The sequence below is a fragment of the Eleutherodactylus coqui genome, chromosome 13 (genome assembly GCF_035609145.1).
Source record: "Eleutherodactylus coqui strain aEleCoq1 chromosome 13, aEleCoq1.hap1, whole genome shotgun sequence".
Classification (NCBI taxonomy): domain Eukaryota; kingdom Metazoa; phylum Chordata; class Amphibia; order Anura; family Eleutherodactylidae; genus Eleutherodactylus; species Eleutherodactylus coqui.
In genome coordinates this window covers 78625412-78638087 of record NC_089849.1, presented here as the reverse complement: position 1 = coordinate 78638087, position 12676 = coordinate 78625412, and the positions used below count along the sequence as shown (strand labels likewise).

Sequence of the window (12676 nt, the reverse complement as noted above, 5' to 3'; positions counted from 1 at the left end):
TGGTTCGAACCCACGCCTCCAAAGAGACTGGAGCCTTAATCCAGCGCGTTAGACCGCTCGGCCATGCTACCATGAAAAAGTGGATAATTTGGCATCAAAATGTCCAAGAGATTTCATAAAGAACATTTCTCCTGGCAAGAAATCCTTTTCCAGAATTTGATTTAAAAAGAAGAATTGTTGCTGCATTCGAGCTGAATATTTAATGATGGCAGCAGAAGGCTGAAAATGCATTCCTCCAGTTAGAAAGGAAGCAAACGCAAGTGAGTTCAACAGTATTACCGCACTACTGCTTTTTCAGATGTTTCTAGGCTATTGAAGGCTTTGAAGTGCAAGATCGTGGAGTGCGCCTAATGTCTACTTAGCTAGCGCATCAGGGTAGCTTAATCTGTGCCATAACATCTTGGGAATATCATCAAAAGCCTTTTCTTATAGAGTTTGTTCGGTTTCAGAGAAGGCCAAAAAGTCCATTTCTGAGCATCATCAAAAGCAAGTTCTTCTGACCACTAAAATGTTCAGAAAGCAACTTGAGAGCTTTCAAAATTGAAAACTGGCAGCAGTGTGGTTCGAACCCACGCCTCCAAAGAGACTGGAGCCTAAATCCAGCGCGTTAGACCGCTCGGCCATGCTACCATGAAAAACTGGATAATTTTGGATCAAAATGTCCAAGAGATTTCATAAAGAACATTTCTCCTGGCAAGAAATCCTTTTCCAGAATTTGATTTAAAAAGAAGAATTGTTGCTGCATTCGAGCTGAATATTTAATGATGGCAGCAGAAGGCTGAAAATGCATTCCTCCAGTTAGAAAGGAAGCAAACGCAAGTGAGTTCAACAGTATTACCGCACTACTGCTTTTTCAGATGTTTCTAGGCTATTGAAGGCTTTGAAGTGCAAGATCGTGGAGTGCGCCTAATGTCTACTTAGCTAGCGCATCAGGGTAGCTTAATCTGTGCCATAACATCTTGGGAATATCATCAAAAGCCTTTTCTTATAGAGTTTGTTCGGTTTCAGAAAAGGCCAAAAAGTCCATTTCTGAGCATCATCAAAAGCAAGTTCTTCTGACCACTAAAATGTTCAGAAAGCAACTTGAGAGCTTTCAAAATTGAAAACTGGCAGCAGTGGGATTCGAACCCACGCCTCCAAAGAGACTGGAGCCTTAATCCAGCGCCTTAGACCGCTCGGCCATGCTACCATGAAAAACTGGATAATTTTGGATCAAAATGTCCAAGAGATTTCATAAAGAACATTTCTCCTGGCAAGAAATCCTTTTCCAGAATTTGATTTAAAAAGAAGAATTGTTGCTGCATTCGAGCTGAATATTTAATGATGGCAGCAGAAGGCTGAAAATGCATTCCTCCAGTTAGAAAGGAAGCAAACGCAAGTGAGTTCAACAGTATTACCGCACTACTGCTTTTTCAGATGTTTCTAGGCTATTGAAGGCTTTGAAGTGCAAGATCGTGGAGTGCGCCTAATGTCTACTTAGCTAGCGCATCAGGGTAGCTTAATCTGTGCCATAACATCTTGGGAATATCATCAAAAGCCTTTTCTTATAGAGTTTGTTCGGTTTCAGAAAAGGCCAAAAAGTCCATTTCTGAGCATCATCAAAAGCAAGTTCTTCTGACCACTAAAATGTTCAGAAAGCAACTTGAGAGCTTTCAAGATTGAAAACTGGCAGCAGTGTGGTTCGAACCCACGCCTCCAAAGAGACTGGAGCCTTAATCCAGCGCGTTAGACCGCTCGGCCATGCTACCATGAAAAAGTGGATAATTTGGCATCAAAATGTCCAAGAGATTTCATAAAGAACATTTCTCCTGGCAAGAAATCCTTTTCCAGAATTTGATTTAAAAAGAAGAATTGTTGCTGCATTCGAGCTGAATATTTAATGATGGCAGCAGAAGGCTGAAAATGCATTCCTCCAGTTAGAAAGGAAGCAAACGCAAGTGAGTTCAACAGTATTACCGCACTACTGCTTTTTCAGATGTTTCTAGGCTATTGAAGGCTTTGAAGTGCAAGATCGTGGAGTGCGCCTAATGTCTACTTAGCTAGCGCATCAGGGTAGCTTAATCTGTGCCATAACATCTTGGGAATATCATCAAAAGCCTTTTCTTATAGAGTTTGTTCGGTTTCAGAGAAGGCCAAAAAGTCCATTTCTGAGCATCATCAAAAGCAAGTTCTTCTGACCACTAAAATGTTCAGAAAGCAACTTGAGAGCTTTCAAAATTGAAAACTGGCAGCAGTGGGATTTGAACCCACGCCTCCAAAGAGACTGGAGCCTTAATCCAGCGCCTTAGACCGCTCGGCCATGCTACCATGAAAAACTGGATAATTTTGGATCAAAATGTCCAAGAGATTTCATAAAGAACATTTCTCCTGGCAAGAAATCCTTTTCCAGAATTTGATTTAAAAAGAAGAATTGTTGCTGCATTCGAGCTGAATATTTAATGATGGCAGCAGAAGGCTGAAAATGCATTCCTCCAGTTAGAAAGGAAGCAAACGCAAGTGAGTTCAACAGTATTACCGCACTACTGCTTTTTCAGATGTTTCTAGGCTATTGAAGGCTTTGAAGTGCAAGATCGTGGAGTGCGCCTAATGTCTACTTAGCTAGCGCATCAGGGTAGCTTAATCTGTGCCATAACATCTTGGGAATATCATCAAAAGCCTTTTCTTATAGAGTTTGTTCGGTTTCAGAAAAGGCCAAAAAGTCAATTTCTGAGCATCATCAAAAGCAAGTTCTTCTGACCACTAAAATGTTCAGAAAGCAACTTGAGAGCTTTCAAAATTGAAAACTGGCAGCAGTGGGATTCGAACCCACGCCTCCAAAGAGACTGGAGCCTTAATCCAGCGCCTTAGACCGCTCGGCCATGCTACCATGAAAAAGTGGATAATTTGGCATCAAAATGTCCAAGAGATTTCATAAAGAACATTTCTCCTGGCAAGAAATCCTTTTCCAGAATTTGATTTAAAAAGAAGAATTGTTGCTGCATTCGAGCTGAATATTTAATGATGGCAGCAGAAGGCTGAAAATGCATTCCTCCAGTTAGAAAGGAAGCAAACGCAAGTGAGTTCAACAGTATTACCGCACTACTGCTTTTTCAGATGTTTCTAGGCTATTGAAGGCTTTGAAGTGCAAGATCGTGGAGTGCGCCTAATGTCTACTTAGCTAGCGCATCAGGGTAGCTTAATCTGTGCCATAACATCTTGGGAATATCATCAAAAGCCTTTTCTTATAGAGTTTGTTCGGTTTCAGAAAAGGCCAAAAAGTCCATTTCTGAGCATCATCAAAAGCAAGTTCTTCTGACCACTAAAATGTTCAGAAAGCAACTTGAGAGCTTTCAAAATTGAAAACTGGCAGCAGTGAGATTCGAACCCACGCCTCCAAAGAGACTGGAGCCTTAATCCAACGCGTTAGACCGCTCGGCCATGCTACCATGAATAAGTGGATAATTTGGGATCAAAATGTCCAAGAGATTTCATAAAGAACATTTCTCCTGGCAAGAAATCCTTTTCCAGAATTTGATTTAAAAAGAAGAATTGTTGCTGCATTCGAGCTGAATATTTAATGATGGCAGCAGAAGGCTGAAAATGCATTCCTCCAGTTAGAAAGGAAGCAAACGCACATGAGTTCAACAGTATTACCGCACTACTGCTTTTTCAGATGTTTCTAGGCTATTGAAGGCTTTGAAGTGCAAGATCGTGGAGTGCGCCTAATGTCTACTTAGCTAGCGCATCAGGGTAGCTTAATCTGTGCCATAACATCTTGGGAATATCATCAAAAGCCTTTTCTTATAGAGTTTGTCCGGTTTCAGAAAAGGCCAAAAAGTCCATTTCTGAGCATCATCAAAAGCAAGTTCTTCTGACCACTAAAATGTTCAGAAAGCAACTTGAGAGCTTTCAAGATTGAAAACTGACAGCAGTGGGATTCGAACCCACGCCTCCAAAGAGACTGGAGCCTTAATCCAGCGCCTTAGACCGCTCGGCCATGCTACCACGAAAAAGTGGATAATTTGGGATCAAAATGTCCAAGAGATTTCATAACGAACATTTCTCTTGGCAAGAAATCCTTTTCCAGAATTTGATTTAAAAAGAAGAATTGTTGCTGCATTCGAGCTGAATATTTAATGATGGCAGCAGAAGGCTGAAAATGCATTCCTCCAGTTAGAAAGGAAGCAAACGCACATGAGTTCAACAGTATTACCGCACTACTGCTTTTTCAGATGTTTCTAGGCTATTGAAGGCTTTGAAGTGCAAGATCGTGGAGTGCGCCTAATGTCTACTTAGCTAGCGCATCAGGGTAGCTTAATCTGTGCCATAACATCTTGGGAATATCATCAAAAGCCTTTTCTTATAGAGTTTGTCCGGTTTCAGAAAAGGCCAAAAAGTCCATTTCTGAGCATCATCAAAAGCAAGTTCTTCTGACCACTAAAATGTTCAGAAAGCAACTTGAGAGCTTTCAAAATTGAAAACTGGCAGCAGTGGGATTCGAACCCACGCCTCCAAAGAGACTGGAGCCTTAATCCAGCGCCTTAGACCGCTCGGCCATGCTACCATGAAAAACTGGATAATTTTGGATCAAAATGTCCAAGAGATTTCATAAAAAACATTTCTCCTGGCAAGAAATCCTTTTCCAGAATTTGATTTAAAAAGAAGAATTGTTGCTGCATTCGAGCTGAATATTTAATGATGGTAGCAGAAGGCTGAAAATGCATTCCTCCAGTTAGAAAGGAAGCAAACGCAAGTGAGTTCAACAGTATTACCGCACTACTGCTTTTTCAGATGTTTCTAGGCTATTGAAGGCTTTGAAGTGCAAGATCGTGGAGTGCGCCTAATGTCTACTTAGCTAGCGCATCAGGGTAGCTTAATCTGTGCCATAACATCTTGGGAATATCATCAAAAGCCTTTTCTTATACAGTTTGTTCGGTTTCAGAAAAGGCCAAAAAGTCCATTTCTGAGCATCATCAAAAGCAAGTTCTTCTGACCACTAAAATGTTCAGAAAGCAACTTGAGAGCTTTCAAAATTGAAAACTGGCAGCAGTGGGATTCGAACCCACGCCTCCAAAGAGACTGGAGCCTTAATCCAGCGCCTTAGACCGCTCGGCCATGCTACCATGAAAAACTGGATAATTTTGGATCAAAATGTCCAAGAGATTTCATAACGAACATTTCTCTTGGCAAGAAATCCTTTTCCAGAATTTGATTTAAAAAGAAGAATTGTTGCTGCATTCGAGCTGAATATTTAATGATGGCAGCAGAAGGCTGAAAATGCATTCCTCCAGTTAGAAAGGAAGCAAACGCACATGAGTTCAACAGTATTACCGCACTACTGCTTTTTCAGATGTTTCTAGGCTATTGAAGGCTTTGAAGTGCAAGATCGTGGAGTGCGCCTAATGTCTACTTAGCTAGCGCATCAGGGTAGCTTAATCTGTGCCATAACATCTTGGGAATATCATCAAAAGCCTTTTCTTATACAGTTTGTTCGGTTTCAGAAAAGGCCAAAAAGTCCATTTCTGAGCATCATCAAAAGCAAGTTCTTCTGACCACTAAAATGTTCAGAAAGCAACTTGAGAGCTTTCAAAATTGAAAACTGGCAGCAGTGGGATTCAAACCCACGCCTCCAAAGAGACTGGAGCCTTAATCCAGCGCCTTAGACCGCTCGGCCATGCTACCATGAAAAAGTGGATAATTTTGGATCAAAATGTCCAAGAGATTTCATAAAGAACATTTCTCCTGGCAAGAAATCCTTTTCCAGAATTTGATTTAAAAAGAAGAATTGTTGCTGCATTCGAGCTGAATATTTAATGATGGCAGCAGAAGGCTGAAAATGCATTCCTCCAGTTAGAAAGGAAGCAAACGCAAGTGAGTTCAACAGTATTACCGCACTACTGCTTTTTCAGATGTTTCTAGGCTATTGAAGGCTTTGAAGTGCAAGATCGTGGAGTGCGCCTAATGTCTACTTAGCTAGCGCATCAGGGTAGCTTAATCTGTGCCATAACATCTTGGGAATATCATCAAAAGCCTTTTCTTATAGAGTTTGTTCGGTTTCAGAAAAGGCCAAAAAGTCCATTTCTGAGCATCATCAAAAGCAAGTTCTTCTGACCACTAAAATGTTCAGAAAGCAACTTGAGAGCTTTCAAAATTGAAAACTGGCAGCAGTGAGATTCGAACCCAGCCTCCAAAGAGACTGGAGCCTTAATCCAGCGCGTTAGACCGCTCGGCCATGCTACCATGAAAAAGTGGATAATTTGGCATCAAAATGTCCAAGAGATTTCATAAAGAACATTTCTCCTGGCAAGAAATCCTTTTCCAGAATTTGATTTAAAAAGAAGAATTGTTGCTGCATTCGAGCTGAATATTTAATGATGGCAGCAGAAGGCTGAAAATGCATTCCTCCAGTTAGAAAGGAAGCAAACGCAAGTGAGTTCAACAGTATTACCGCACTACTGCTTTTTCAGATGTTTCTAGGCTATTGAAGGCTTTGAAGTGCAAGATCGTGGAGTGCGCCTAATGTCTACTTAGCTAGCGCATCAGGGTAGCTTAATCTGTGCCATAACATCTTGGGAATATCATCAAAAGCCTTTTCTTATAGAGTTTGTTCGGTTTCAGAAAAGGCCAAGAAGTCCATTTCTGAGCATCATCAAAAGCAAGTTCTTCTGACCACTAAAATGTTCAGAAAGCAACTTGAGAGCTTTCAAGATTGAAAACTGGCAGCAGTTTGGTTCGAACCCACGCCTCCAAAGAGACTGGAGCCTTAATCCAGCGCGTTAGACCGCTCGGCCATGCTACCATGAAAAAGTGGATAATTTGGCATCAAAATGTCCAAGAGATTTCATAAAGAACATTTCTCCTGGCAAGAAATCCTTTTCCAGAATTTGATTTAAAAAGAAGAATTGTTGCTGCATTCGAGCTGAATATTTAATGATGGCAGCAGAAGGCTGAAAATGCATTCCTCCAGTTAGAAAGGAAGCAAACGCAAGTGAGTTCAACAGTATTACCGCACTACTGCTTTTTCAGATGTTTCTAGGCTATTGAAGGCTTTGAAGTGCAAGATCGTGGAGTGCGCCTAATGTCTACTTAGCTAGCGCATCAGGGTAGCTTAATCTGTGCCATAACATCTTGGGAATATCATCAAAAGCCTTTTCTTATAGAGTTTGTTCGGTTTCAGAGAAGGCCAAAAAGTCCATTTCTGAGCATCATCAAAAGCAAGTTCTTCTGACCACTAAAATGTTCAGAAAGCAACTTGAGAGCTTTCAAAATTGAAAACTGGCAGCAGTTGGATTCGAACCCACGCCTCCAAAGAGACTGGAGCCTTAATCCAGCGCCTTAGACCGCTCGGCCATGCTACCATGAAAAACTGGATAATTTTGGATCAAAATGTCCAAGAGATTTCATAAAGAACATTTCTCCTGGCAAGAAATCCTTTTCCAGAATTTGATTTAAAAAGAAGAATTGTTGCTGCATTCGAGCTGAATATTTAATGATGGCAGCAGAAGGCTGAAAAGGCATTCCTCCAGTTAGAAAGGAAGCAAACGCAAGTGAGTTCAACAGTATTACCGCACTACTGCTTTTTCAGATGTTTCTAGGCTATTGAAGGCTTTGAAGTGCAAGATCGTGGAGTGCGCCTAATGTCTACTTAGCTAGCGCATCAGGGTAGCTTAATCTGTGCCATAACATCTTGGGAATATCATCAAAAGCCTTTTCTTATAGAGTTTGTTCGGTTTCAGAAAAGGCCAAAAAGTCAATTTCTGAGCATCATCAAAAGCAAGTTCTTCTGACCACTAAAATGTTCAGAAAGCAACTTGAGAGCTTTCAAAATTGAAAACTGGCAGCAGTGGGATTCGAACCCACGCCTCCAAAGAGACTGGAGCCTTAATCCAGCGCCTTAGACCGCTCGGCCATGCTACCATGAAAAAGTGGATAATTTTGGATCAAAATGTCCAAGAGATTTCATAAAGAACATTTCTCCTGGCAAGAAATCCTTTTCCAGAATTTGATTTAAAAAGAAGAATTGTTGCTGCATTCGAGCTGAATATTTAATGATGGCAGCAGAAGGCTGAAAATGCATTCCTCCAGTTAGAAAGGAAGCAAACGCAAGTGAGTTCAACAGTATTACCGCACTACTGCTTTTTCAGATGTTTCTAGGCTATTGAAGGCTTTGAAGTGCAAGATCGTGGAGTGCGCCTAATGTCTACTTAGCTAGCGCATCAGGGTAGCTTAATCTGTGCCATAACATCTTGGGAATATCATCAAAAGCCTTTTCTTATAGAGTTTGTTCGGTTTCAGAAAAGGCCAAAAAGTCCATTTCTGAGCATCATCAAAAGCAAGTTCTTCTGACCACTAAAATGTTCAGAAAGCAACTTGAGAGCTTTCAAAATTGAAAACTGGCAGCAGTGAGATTCGAACCCACGCCTCCAAAGAGACTGGAGCCTTAATCCAACGCGTTAGACCGCTCGGCCATGCTACCATGAATAAGTGGATAATTTGGGATCAAAATGTCCAAGAGATTTCATAAAGAACATTTCTCCTGGCAAGAAATCCTTTTCCAGAATTTGATTTAAAAAGAAGAATTGTTGCTGCATTCGAGCTGAATATTTAATGATGGCAGCAGAAGGCTGAAAATGCATTCCTCCAGTTAGAAAGGAAGCAAACGCACATGAGTTCAACAGTATTACCGCACTACTGCTTTTTCAGATGTTTCTAGGCTATTGAAGGCTTTGAAGTGCAAGATCGTGGAGTGCGCCTAATGTCTACTTAGCTAGCGCATCAGGGTAGCTTAATCTGTGCCATAACATCTTGGGAATATCATCAAAAGCCTTTTCTTATAGAGTTTGTCCGGTTTCAGAAAAGGCCAAAAAGTCCATTTCTGAGCATCATCAAAAGCAAGTTCTTCTGACCACTAAAATGTTCAGAAAGCAACTTGAGAGCTTTCAAGATTGAAAACTGACAGCAGTGGGATTCGAACCCACGCCTCCAAAGAGACTGGAGCCTTAATCCAGCGCCTTAGACCGCTCGGCCATGCTACCATGAAAAAGTGGATAATTTGGGATCAAAATGTCCAAGAGATTTCATAACGAACATTTCTCTTGGCAAGAAATCCTTTTCCAGAATTTGATTTAAAAAGAAGAATTGTTGCTGCATTTGAGCTGAATATTTAATGATGGCAGCAGAAGGCTGAAAATGCATTCCTCCAGTTAGAAAGGAAGCAAACGCACATGAGTTCAACAGTATTACCGCACTACTGCTTTTTCAGATGTTTCTAGGCTATTGAAGGCTTTGAAGTGCAAGATCGTGGAGTGCGCCTAATGTCTACTTAGCTAGCGCATCAGGGTAGCTTAATCTGTGCCATAACATCTTGGGAATATCATCAAAAGCCTTTTCTTATAGAGTTTGTCCGGTTTCAGAAAAGGCCAAAAAGTCCATTTCTGAGCATCATCAAAAGCAAGTTCTTCTGACCACTAAAATGTTCAGAAAGCAACTTGAGAGCTTTCAAAATTGAAAACTGGCAGCAGTGGGATTCGAACCCACGCCTCCAAAGAGACTGGAGCCTTAATCCAGCGCCTTAGACCGCTCGGCCATGCTACCATGAAAAACTGGATAATTTTGGATCAAAATGTCCAAGAGATTTCATAAAAAACATTTCTCCTGGCAAGAAATCCTTTTCCAGAATTTGATTTAAAAAGAAGAATTGTTGCTGCATTCGAGCTGAATATTTAATGATGGTAGCAGAAGGCTGAAAATGCATTCCTCCAGTTAGAAAGGAAGCAAACGCAAGTGAGTTCAACAGTATTACCGCACTACTGCTTTTTCAGATGTTTCTAGGCTATTGAAGGCTTTGAAGTGCAAGATCGTGGAGTGCGCCTAATGTCTACTTAGCTAGCGCATCAGGGTAGCTTAATCTGTGCCATAACATCTTGGGAATATCATCAAAAGCCTTTTCTTATACAGTTTGTTCGGTTTCAGAAAAGGCCAAAAAGTCCATTTCTGAGCATCATCAAAAGCAAGTTCTTCTGACCACTAAAATGTTCAGAAAGCAACTTGAGAGCTTTCAAAATTGAAAACTGGCAGCAGTGGGATTCGAACCCACGCCTCCAAAGAGACTGGAGCCTTAATCCAGCGCCTTAGACCGCTCGGCCATGCTACCATGAAAAACTGGATAATTTTGGATCAAAATGTCCAAGAGATTTCATAACGAACATTTCTCTTGGCAAGAAATCCTTTTCCAGAATTTGATTTAAAAAGAAGAATTGTTGCTGCATTCGAGCTGAATATTTAATGATGGCAGCAGAAGGCTGAAAATGCATTCCTCCAGTTAGAAAGGAAGCAAACGCACATGAGTTCAACAGTATTACCGCACTACTGCTTTTTCAGATGTTTCTAGGCTATTGAAGGCTTTGAAGTGCAAGATCGTGGAGTGCGCCTAATGTCTACTTAGCTAGCGCATCAGGGTAGCTTAATCTGTGCCATAACATCTTGGGAATATCATCAAAAGCCTTTTCTTATACAGTTTGTTCGGTTTCAGAAAAGGCCAAAAAGTCCATTTCTGAGCATCATCAAAAGCAAGTTCTTCTGACCACTAAAATGTTCAGAAAGCAACTTGAGAGCTTTCAAAATTGAAAACTGGCAGCAGTGGGATTCGAACCCACGCCTCCAAAGAGACTGGAGCCTTAATCCAGCGCCTTAGACCGCTCGGCCATGCTACCATGAAAAAGTGGATAATTTTGGATCAAAATGTCCAAGAGATTTCATAAAGAACATTTCTCCTGGCAAGAAATCCTTTTCCAGAATTTGATTTAAAAAGAAGAATTGTTGCTGCATTCGAGCTGAATATTTAATGATGGTAGCAGAAGGCTGAAAATGCATTCCTCCAGTTAGAAAGGAAGCAAACGCAAGTGAGTTCAACAGTATTACCGCACTACTGCTTTTTCAGATGTTTCTAGGCTATTGAAGGCTTTGAAGTGCAAGATCGTGGAGTGCGCCTAATGTCTACTTAGCTAGCGCATCAGGGTAGCTTAATCTGTGCCATAACATCTTGGGAATATCATCAAAAGCCTTTTCTTATACAGTTTGTTCGGTTTCAGAAAAGGCCAAAAAGTCCATTTCTGAGCATCATCAAAAGCAAGTTCTTCTGACCACTAAAATGTTCAGAAAGCAACTTGAGAGCTTTCAAAATTGAAAACTGGCAGCAGTGGGATTCGAACCCACGCCTCCAAAGAGACTGGAGCCTTAATCCAGCGCCTTAGACCGCTCGGCCATGCTACCATGAAAAAGTGGATAATTTTGGATCAAAATGTCCAAGAGATTTCATAAAGAACATTTCTCCTGGCAAGAAATCCTTTTCCAGAATTTGATTTAAAAAGAAGAATTGTTGCTGCATTCGAGCTGAATATTTAATGATGGCAGCAGAAGGCTGAAAATGCATTCCTCCAGTTAGAAAGGAAGCAAACGCAAGTGAGTTCAACAGTATTACCGCACTACTGCTTTTTCAGATGTTTCTAGGCTATTGAAGGCTTTGAAGTGCAAGATCGTGGAGTGCGCCTAATGTCTACTTAGCTAGCGCATCAGGGTAGCTTAATCTGTGCCATAACATCTTGGGAATATCATCAAAAGCCTTTTCTTATACAGTTTGTTCGGTTTCAGAAAAGGCCAAAAAGTCCATTTCTGAGCATCATCAAAAGCAAGTTCTTCTGACCACTAAAATGTTCAGAAAGCAACTTGAGAGCTTTCAAAATTGAAAACTGGCAGCAGTGGGATTCGAACCCACGCCTCCAAAGAGACTGGAGCCTTAATCCGTCGCCTTAGACCGCTCGGCCATGCTACCATGAAAAAGTGGATAATTTTGGATCAAAATGTCCAAGAGATTTCATAAAGAACATTTCTCCTGGCAAGAAATCCTTTTCCAGAATTTGATTTAAAAAGAAGAATTGTTGCTGCATTCGAGCTGAATATTTAATGATGGTAGCAGAAGGCTGAAAATGCATTCCTCCAGTTAGAAAGGAAGCAAACGCAAGTGAGTTCAACAGTATTACCGCACTACTGCTTTTTCAGATGTTTCTAGGCTATTGAAGGCTTTGAAGTGCAAGATCGTGGAGTGCGCCTAATGTCTACTTAGCTAGCGCATCGGGGTAGCTTAATCTGTGCCATAACATCTTGGGAATATCATCAAAAGCCTTTTCTTATAGAGTTTGTTCGGTTTCAGAAAAGGCCAAAAAGTCCATTTCTGAGCATCATCAAAAGCAAGTTCTTCTGACCACTAAAATGTTCAGAAAGCAACTTGAGAGCTTTCAAAATTGAAAACTGGCAGCAGTGGGATTCGAACCCACGCCTCTAAAGAGACTGGAGCCTTAATCCAGCGCCTTAGACCGCTCGGCCATGCTACCATGAAAAAGTGGATAATTTTGGATCAAAATGTCCAAGAGATTTCATAAAGAACATTTCTCCTGGCAAGAAATCCTTTTCCAGAATTTGATTTAAAAAGAAGAATTGTTGCTGCATTCGAGCTGAATATTTAATGATGGCAGCAGAAGGCTGAAAATGCATTCCTCCAGTTAGAAAGGAAGCAAACGCAAGTGAGTTCAACAGTATTACCGCACTACTGCTTTTTCAGATGTTTCTAGGCTATTGAAGGCTTTGAAGTGCAAGATCGTGGAGTGCGCCTAATGTCTACTTAGCTAGCGCATCAGGGTAG

General features: G+C 41.0%; 1 non-coding gene across 1 annotated transcript; it reads right to left on the bottom strand.

Annotated features, from left to right (window-relative positions):
• Window positions 1-12286: 12286 nt before the first annotated feature.
• Window positions 12287-12368, bottom strand: TRNAL-AAG (transfer RNA leucine (anticodon AAG)). Its single transcript has one exon. It is a non-coding gene; the product is annotated as a tRNA-Leu (tRNA).
• Window positions 12369-12676: the final 308 nt, after the last annotated feature.